Source organism: Podarcis vaucheri, assembly GCF_965113315.1.
Source record: "Podarcis vaucheri genome assembly, chromosome: 2".
In the NCBI taxonomy this organism is placed as follows: Eukaryota; Metazoa; Chordata; class Lepidosauria; order Squamata; family Lacertidae; genus Podarcis; species Podarcis vaucheri.
Genome location: NC_138760.1, coordinates 122,284,864 through 122,294,775, shown reverse-complemented (window position 1 = coordinate 122,294,775; position 9,912 = coordinate 122,284,864). Strand labels below are relative to the sequence as shown.

Here is a 9,912-nt window from a genome sequence, read left to right as displayed (position 1 = left end):
CAGCAGGGGTAGAGGACGTGGACAGGGACCTCCCTGGTACCCCCCAGCCCAAAGACAGCCCGGCATGATGAGCCTGAGAGAGGAGGAAGAATATTAGGACAGACCGGGCCCAGCTGATTTAGGTTCCCGTGAGCCCATGGTCAAAATACAAACAGGGAACCAAACCATCCCCTTCATGGTTGACACAGGGGCTGCCCACTCTGTTTTGCCCGTACCAGTGTCCAAGCCCACCAAGCAAACGATTAACATAATAGGAGCCACGGGAAAATCACAAAAAGCCCCCTTCCTGCAATCTGTTATCTGTCGCCTGGGCGGCCAAGTGGTCCAACACAAGTTTTTGTATATACAGGAGTGCCCCTGTCTACCCCTCCACTATTGTGACATGTCAGTGATGTAACAATCATATAGCAATGATGCTCTACGAACTGTATTCTGGGATATGGTGGGAAAGTTTTAAAAGTCTTTGTCACCCCATGCTTGGGGTCCAAAATTCCTCTTTGAACCTGTTGCGCAATAAACTTTGGTCTACAGCTATTTGCTCCAGTTGGTGACTGGATTCCTTCCTTTATTACGCAAGGGACCCGCGGGCTCTTCCCAATGAGCTGGTTTGACTGAACAGCCTCACACCTAGATTTTTCCATAACACTCAGGAGACAGATGAGGTGATCATGCACTCCCATTTCTTTAAGAACTTGTCATAGTTTGCTGTGGTCGACACAGTCAAAGGCTTTTATGTAGTCAGAGAGGCAGAAGTAGATGTCTTTCTGGAACTCCCTAGCTTTCTCCATAATCCAGCATGTTTGCAATTTGGTCTCTGGTTCCTCTGCCCCTTCGAAATCCAGCTTGAACTTCTGGGAGTTCTCAGTCCACATACTGCTTAAGCCTGCCTTGTAGAATTTTAAGCATAACCTTGCTAGCGTGTGAAATGAGCGCAATTGTGCGGTAGTTGGAACATTCTTTGGCACTGCCCTTCTTTGGGATTGGGATGTAGACTGACCTTCTCCAGTCCTCTGGCCACTGCTGAGTTTTCCAGAGTTGCTGGCATATTGAGTGTAGCACCTTAACAGCATCATCTTTTAAAATTTTGGTTCTCAAGGAAGAGGCAGCCCAGGAATACAAGGCAGGAATTTGCCTTGAATCTTGCTAACAAAATCCTTTCATAGCTTTTTGTGAGGGTTTTGTGGCTGCTAACCTTAAAGCCAGGATGAGCACTCAGAATTGGGCATCATTTCCTCTGTTATTAAAAATAAAATACTTGTTCTGCTTCTAAAGAAACCCTTTAGAATGCATTCTTATTCTTTTTTCATAAAAAAATTCAAACAGCTGTGCAAAGGTGCTCCTGTGCAATGCAATGTCAGAATAACAAAATAATGAAACATCTCACAAGATCCTTGTTTTTTAAATATACAGCTAAAAAACCTTAAAACTCCTACAACACTTTCCAAATACAAATCTAATAGCAGGGACTAGGAGGCAACCTGATATTCAAGGCTTCACCCCCCCCCCTCAACTCTGAGCTTTTGGTTTCTCTTTAGACACTCATCTGTGGTCGCCTGGAGCATTTGAGGGAAAAGAGAGATAACATTCTGGCATACAAAGCAGACATAATAAAAGAAAGGGACAACCTGTTTGTAAGTGTCATTGTTACTTGGAAAGGAACAAGTGCTATAAGTTTAATGTACATATAATGCTGTGCTTGAATGCATTGTAATAAGAATACTATAAAGGGAAGTTTCTCTTCGACTTAGGCAAGAGGTTCCACTCTGACAGAAGCATCAGAGGAGGCTGGATCTTTCCTCATAACTCATCGCTGGAGGCATAAGCTGCAGAGCTCTCACGGAAGGAAGCTTAAACTTGCGAAGTCAGTGGGTGCATGTTGGAGATGGCTAGGAGAAGCAGCAGCAGCAGTTGCAAATAAGTCATGCAATGTTGAAGAAGCTTAGGATCTCCCTCTGGGACCAGAGAGAGGAAAGCTGACTGAATTGGTACATAAAAGACTGAACATTGTTTGCAGTGTGCTACTTTATCATGCTTATCTTATTGTTAGACTGTTTAAGACTGTTCTGCAGTAAAGCTTCAAAACTTATTTTTGTGATGGAGAGAATTCATTTCCACACAAGGTCCAAATCAGGAATTCCTCGGAAATACTTTAACAACAAGTACTTGAAGGGTACTTCAACAAGCACTTGAAGGGACGCGGGTGGTGCTGGTTGTTAAACCACAGAGCCTAGGGCTTGCTGATCAGAAGGTCGGCAGTTCGAATCCCCGCGACGGGGTGAGCTCCCGTTGCTCGGTCCCTGCTCCTGCCAACCTAGCAGTTCGAAAGAACATCAAAGTGCAAGTAGATAAATAGGTACTGCTCTGGCGGGAAGGTAAGCGGCGTTTCTGTGCGCTGCTCTGGTTCACCAGAAGTAGCTTAGTCATGCTGGCCACATGACTCGGAAGCTGTACGCCGGCTCCCTCGGCCAGTAAAGCGAGATGAGCACCACAACCCCAGAGTTGTCTACAACTGGGTCTAATGGTCAGGGGTCCCTTCACCTTTACCTTTACTTGAAGGACCAAACCAAGAATTGTTGTGTATTGAGTCAAAGGATTTTATATCTGTATTATGATTGTCTGTATTTGCATTAGGGTAAAGTAACTGCCTTTTGGTTCCAGAGGGTACAGCTACTATTGGTTCATTTAAGCTGCTGTATTTGGATCCTATGCCTTATTGGTTCCCTCCAAAAGGCAGGACTGTGATTGCCTGATATTGTTCCCTCCAAAATGTATCCTTTCTTGCTAGTTCCCTGTCCCTATAAATGTAGCTTTCCTCTCCCCAGTCTTTAGTCTTGTTGCTTTAATAAAGAAGTGTTACTAGAGAACTGTCTCCAGCATGTTATATCAAGAGAGCTGAAATCACAAACCCCATGTTACAACAACTGGCGACGAAGGTGGGATCCGGAATGCTGAGGAGCGGTTAAACGCAGGCCTGCCTCAGAGTCCGGATTGCAGCTAAGAACAAGACTCACTGGCTAGCTGAGAAGACGACCCTGCCCACAGGACAATGGAGAGTCTGAGGGTATTGGAGCCCTTCCAGCCATCAGAGCCCCACACGTGGGAAGACTACGTCGAATGCTTTGAGTTCTTCGCAGAGGCTCAAGGGATCACCGATGCCAGCAAAAGAAGGGCCACATTCCTGAGCTACTGTGGGCCTGAAACCTTCAAGCTGGCCAAGGCATTGCTTGCTCCAGCGAAGCTAAGTGAGACATCTCTCAAAGATATTCTTGCCTGCCTAACAAGCCACTTGGCGCCTACTGAGACCAAGATGGCCCGGCGGATGGAGTTTCATAAGAGGCAGCAGCGTACTGGGGAGTCTGTATCTGCATTTCTAGCTGAACTGCGGAAGCTCGCTCAGCACTGCGACTTCCAAAATCTGGAAGAGACTCTCCTGGATCGGTTTGTCGGTGGTCTGAACAGCAAGAAAGCCAGAAGAAGCATCGTGGCTAAAGAAGAGGTTACCCTTGCTTCAGCCTTGAAGGAGGCCACCGCCACGGAGAATTATGAAAGAGAGGAGCTTGATGCCAGTCGCAAGGCCCCTAAGCCACAGATAGAAGTTGCGCATGCCATGGACGAGCTAGAGGCTACTCTGAGCCAGAGCCCAGTCCGTGGGGTCGAGTCAGTGCGTCAGGCCTGCACAGTGCACAAAGATCACCGAGGCAGGTGCCCAGGTTGTGGCGGAAACCATGAGCGGAAGAGTTGTCGTTTTCGGGATGCTATGTGCCGGACGTGCGGGAAGACAGGTCACATTGCCAGGGTCTGTAGATCGGCGGCGTTGGGAGCGACAGGAGCACCTCGACTGGAGCATCGCAGACCGCCCACAGCAACCCATTTTCTAAAGGACTGCCACTACGTAACGGAGATCAACGGGAGGGTCGGGCAGTTCCCAGTGCAAGGCAAGGCACACGTCAAGGTGAAGATTGAGGGTCAGCAGTGCGACATGGAGGTGGACTCCGGATCTGGATTCACTATCGTGTTGGACCAGACCGCGAGGACATTCTTCCCCAGGGGTAAGTTGCCCCCTCTGGAGCCCTTCCCGGCAACCTTGCAGTCATACTCAGCGGGCCGCATCCATGTTATGGGAATGTGTGCCGTGAGAGTACAGTTCCGGGACAAACAGGCTGTACTCAAACTGGTGATTGCGAAGGGCAGTCGCCCCAGTCTCCTGGGCACTGACTGGTTCCCCGCCCTGGGACTGAGTATATCAGGGCTTAATTCAATCCAAACCTGCCCTGAGATGAGCGAGGCATTATGCAAAGAATTTGCTGGTCTCTTTAATGGAAAACTGGGTTGTTATAAAGGGCCCCCAGTTGACTTCGAGTTGGACCCTGGGGTGGCCCCAATCCGACTCAAACCAAGGCGAGTGCCATTTGCACTGCAACCCAAGATCGAAGCAGAGCTGGATAAATTGGTCAAGCAGGGAGTTCTCTCACCCGTGGACTCTGCTAAGTGGGAGACTCCAATCGTCACGCCCCTTAAAGCAAATGGGGAAGTCAGGATCTGTGCAGATTACAAATGCACTATCAATAAGGCACTCGGGGGAAACTCATACCCCATTCCAGTTGTATCACATCTGTTGGCTAAACTGGCTGGGGGCAAGGTGTTCGCCAAAATTGACCTGGCACAAGCTTACCAACAGCTGCCAGTAACCCCACAATCAGCGGAAGCACAGACTATTGTCACACATAAAGGGGCGTTCAGAGTTAACAGATTACAATTTGGAGTTTGTGTGGCCCCAGGAATTTTTCAAGGGCTCATGGAACGCCTGTTAAGAGGTCTGCCGGGGGTCTTGCCATTTTTTGATGACGTTTTGATTGCTGGAAAAGACCCACAGGAACTGGTTACGCGTGTTCGTGCAGTGTTGCTCAAGTTCAAGGAGGTGGGGTTGCAACTGAAAAAGGAAAAATGCAGTTTTGGGGTGCCAACTGTGGATTTCTTGGGGTTTAAAATTGATGCATCAGGCATCTACCCCACAGATGCTAAGATTAAGGCCATCATCGAGGCACCACGACCACAGAACAAGACGGAGTTGCAGTCATTCCTGGGACTTATTAACTTTTATCATTCGTTCTTACCCCAGAAAGCTTCGATAGCTGAACCATTACATAGACTGTTGCAGAAAAAGAATGTGTGGCGATGGGGGCAGGGGCAGCAGAAGGCTTTTGACTCCTTACGAGGAATGTTGAGTAGCAGGAGCGTCCTTGCTCATTATGATGAGTCAAAGCCGCTGGTCCTGGCATGTGATGCCTCTCAATACGGCCTGGGGGCTGTGCTGAGTAATAGGGAACCGGATGGGTCGGAAAAGCCCATCTCTTTCTATTCTCGTACATTGTCGCCCACGGAGCGCAACTATGCTCAAATTGACAAAGAGGCGCTTGCAATTGTGGCAGGAATCAAAAAGTTCCATGATTATGTGTACGGTCACCATTTCTACATTGAAACGGACCACAAGCCACTGTTAGGGTTGTTCAACCCAAACAAACAAACGCCACAAATTCTCTCCCCCAGAATGTTACGTTGGTCTATATTCCTGAACGGGTTCCAGTACACCTTGAACCATGTGCCGGGGAAACGGTTGTGCCATGCTGATGCGCTGAGTCGATTGCCGCTCCCTGGCGGGAGCAATGAGGATCCCGCTCCAGCGGAGCACATAATGATGCTGGAAACACTTCCGGGGGCTCCTGTAACGGCTACTGATATAGCTGAGAAAACGAGGAAAGATGCTGTTCTCTCCTGTGTGCTCACTTGGGTGGGGAGGGGGTGGCCAGGTGGTCCGCATGAAGACAAATTCAGGCCTTATGCGACTAGGCAGCACGAGTTGTCCATGCATAAGGGTTGTCTCTTGTGGGGAGATAGGGTGATCATCCCAGGACCACTGAGAAACAGGGTTCTTGAGACGCTTCACATGGGACACCCGGGAATGGTCAGGATGAAGTCGGTAGCCCGATGTTATGTGTGGTGGCCTGGAATGGACCAGAACATAGAACAATGGGTACGAACATGCAAGGCATGCCAAGAGGTGCGGCCAGAAGTGGCCAGAGCACCAGTCCACTGGTGGGAGCAGTCCAGATCTCCCTGGAGCCGGCTGCACTTAGATTTTGCTGGGCCATTCCAAGGAAAGGTCTTTTTGGTTATCGTTGATGCATTTTCCAAATGGTTAGAAGTGGCGATGGTCCCTAGCATGGCATCAGCTGCCGTAATCAAGGTGTTGAGGCAGCTGTTTGCAACCCACGGGTTACCTGAGACCATTGTATCAGATAATGGGGCAGCTTTTGTATCCCAAGAATTCAGGGCATTCTTGGCTGATAACTTCATAAGAGGGGTCACATCCGCGCCCTTTCACCCATCCTCCAATGGGCAGGCTGAGCGCATGGTAAGAACAGCCAAAGAATCCATTGCGCGCTTAATGGAGGGTAACTGGTCAGCTCGCATCGCACAAATGTTATTTTTGCAGCATGCGACGCTGTGTACCGCGACGGGCAAGTCGCCAGCTGAGCTGCTCTTGGGTAGGAGACTGGTAACGGTGCTGGATTATGTCCACCCGGATAAAATGCCAAACCGTAATTCAAGAGCAACACCCCAGGCTGAGACTGACACAACAAGGTATCTCGCCCCTGAAGATCTGGTCTGGGTGAGGAACTATTCACGAGGTTCGCGGTGGCTGGCTGGTGTGGTCACCCGGGCTAGTGGACCTGTGTCCTATTATGTGACCTTGGAAAATGGGCAAGTGTGGAAGAGACATATAGATCAGCTGAGGCGCCGGGCGCTCAGCAGGGAGGAGCCAGATAATTCATCCCTGGCTAACGATGCAGAGCTGCAAGACCAGAGTGAAAATGGCCTAGAGGTGCAGTCACCAGGGGCTTTAACAAATGAACCAGGGTCTGCTAGTCCTCACAATGACGAGGTACAGATAGGGGACCCTGAGATGTCTGGGACTCCATCTGTTCCTGACGAAACCCCTAGAGCAGCCCCTCTACCACAGGTAACACCCAATCCAGAACCTGCAACACCTGTTGTCAGGAGATCAAGTAGAAGTTGTAGGACCCCACAGTACCTGAGAGATTACGTCTGCTGTGCTCACTAGGGGGGGAGGGGTGTTGTGTATTGAGTCAAAGGATTTTATATCTGTATTATGATTGTCTGTATTTGCATTAGGGTAAAGTAACTGCCTTTTGGTTCCAGAGGGTACAGCTACTATTGGTTCATTTAAGCTGCTGTATTTGGATCCTCTGTCTTATTGGTTCCCTCCAAAAGGCAGGACTGTGATTGCCTGATATTGTTCCCTCCAAAATGTATCCTTTCTTGCTAGTTCCCTGTCCCTATAAATGTAGCTTTCCTCTCCCCAGTCTTTAGTCTTGTTGCTTTAATAAAGAAGTGTTACTAGAGAACTGTCTCACAAACCCCATGAAATCACAAACCCCATGTTACAACAAGAATTACAACAATCTCTTCCTCAAAATGGTTCAGCCTCCACCACCTTTACTGCAGTCAACTGAAGGCAACCAACTATGCCCTGCCCCCCCGATCTTTCTCACTGCCAATGAAAACTAATAAATGAATAGGAAGAGAAGCTACCCATGTCACACTGACACAAACACCTTGCATATGAACTTTGTGAAATAATGAATGTGTACTACCCCTCCCCCCCGCTTGCTCTCCCCACCTCTCAATTCCCCAACCATACACTGTATACAACATTAAAGTCTGTCTGTCTGCGGGGTATAAATAAATTATTATTATTATTATTATTATTATTATTATTATTATTATTATTATATGATCTTCCTCTGTTTCACTTCAGATAATTCAGTGGGGCCTCTTCTCAGTTAATTCTCTTCTGGATCAGTGCCTCAATCCTTTGAAGATTTTGTATATCACAGAATAGTCATTGTGATGTCCCCAGATGTTGGTGTCCAGTTCCCATCAGCTTCAGCCAGCAGGGCAGACAGTCAAGGATGATAGAAACTCTAATCTGGACCCCTCTGCCTTGGCTCGGCTGCCCTATATCCTTCCCATTGAAAGAAATGTGAAAATTAATTTTGTATGCTATAGATTTATCCTGGTCTGGTGCATGCAATGTCTTTTGTTTTGCAGCTGTGTGATTTGTGCTCATATTGTATTGTGGTGGCCATTGGCTATAAACAATAAAATTTATAGATACAGTCGATTGAACTGCAAAAATAAGTAATAAAATAATAAAACGATTTTTATATTTTTTTGGTCCTCCCTCCCAAATGGTGTGTGTGTTTTTGGTTATATTGGGGGTGGGGTGAGGAGTGGAGAAGTATTGTAGCCTTATTAATCCATGGGTCGGAATAATTGTTGCACCCGAGCAGAGACAAAAGGAGCCAAACGACACCAAGGGGTTAATCCAGAGAAAGAGCGTTTTATTCTGCCATGGGGGGGGGGCAGAGGCACCTGTGTGATTCAGTTCACAAAAGACAGGCCGCACCGAAAACATTTTACAAGCAGGTTTTATCCTTTTTTCAAACCCCTTTTTTCCTCTCCCCCTTCACAGATTCTTACATAGAAATGTTGCTTTTCGTTCTCTGGCTCTGTTCCCGGAAGTATGTTGCAAATCAATGTACCAGGACAAGGTTAGCTTGGATCTGGGAAGCGAAAGCTTTACTGTTCTCAGCTCTGAGTTGTTACAGCATTTTTGTTACAGAGAGGACTGCTTAGCTCATGCTTTTTGTCTTAGGGGAAAATGCAGTTTTTAAAATGCGTACTCTGAGGCCTGGCTGGGGGGGGGGGAATTCACAAACCGTTTTTAGGGCTTTCTGGGGTAACCCTAACTGTACCCCTTCAGAATCTTTTTTCATTTTGAAATTTAAATGTGGTTATTGTGAAATTTATTTTGTAAAAAAAAAAAGAAAAAATATTTTTAAAAAGGCGGGCCTCTGGGAAACGCCCCAAGCAGCGTCCCTCTGCCCAGCTTGTCTGGGTCTCACATACACCCCCCCACGGACCTGCCCATGCAGGGAGGTAGGCTGACAAGGAGGTCAGTGGTTGTGCTGAGCCAAGCCCGGACAGCTGCCAGCCGCTGCCTTTGCTGCCTTCATGTGTTGTGATGGCGGCGGGCAGCGGCAGAACCGGCAACCCACTCATTCCACTAATGAAAGGAACCTCTGAGGCCCAGGGCTGGCTCCCTCCACCATCCCTCCGCTTGGATACTCACTCACACACAGAGAGAGACACAGGAACCCTCTTGCCCTCCCTCACGTTGCGCACTGCCCCCAAGCTCAACTTGCCCTCTTGATCAGGCTGCCGAGAGGGAGGGGAGGGTGGGCTTCTGCTGGGCTAGAGCCGCTTCTCTTCTGGGCGACACCCCCCTCCACACACCCCTCCCTTTTCTGTTCTGACCGGCTGTGTTGCAGGGCCCCCGGGTATCATATAAAGACCCTCTATTTACATCAAGAGCTGGTGAGTTGGCTGTGCAGCGGTGTTTTGAAAACTACTTGTGGTTTTGCCTGATCTTGGTGTCAGATTCCTTCTTTTTACAGAGCAATTGACTCCCTCTGGGGAAAATCCCTGGGAGACCCCATGTGCTTGTGGCATCATTGCTATAGAGTTCTTGTGTACATGGTTGTGTTATAGGAATTCTAAGGTCATATATATATAGATATATATATAGATATATATATCTCATATGTTCATAAATTTACAAGGCAAACACATACATAAGTACATAAACAAAGTTTCTGAAATAGTACAGGTGAGCAATCCTGAAACTATTTTGTCTCTTGTAAGTTGACTTCAAATGTTTCTCTGCAAGGAGGAAGGAAATGGGAAAGCCTCCCCATTGTCTCTTTGCTCACAAATCCTGTCTTAAGAGCGTATCTGTATGAACAGGTTGAGCCTGTGACCTGGATT

The 9,912-nt window shown here is 47.9% G+C and overlaps 1 long non-coding RNA gene across 1 annotated transcript; it reads left to right on the top strand.

Annotated features, from left to right (window-relative positions):
• The first annotated feature begins 360 nt into the window (after positions 1–360).
• Positions 361–8,254, top strand: LOC309525414. The gene is made up of 2 exons (XR_014216250.1): positions 361–1,631; positions 7,841–8,254. It is a non-coding gene; the product is annotated as an uncharacterized lncRNA (long non-coding RNA).
• Positions 8,255–9,912: the final 1,658 nt, after the last annotated feature.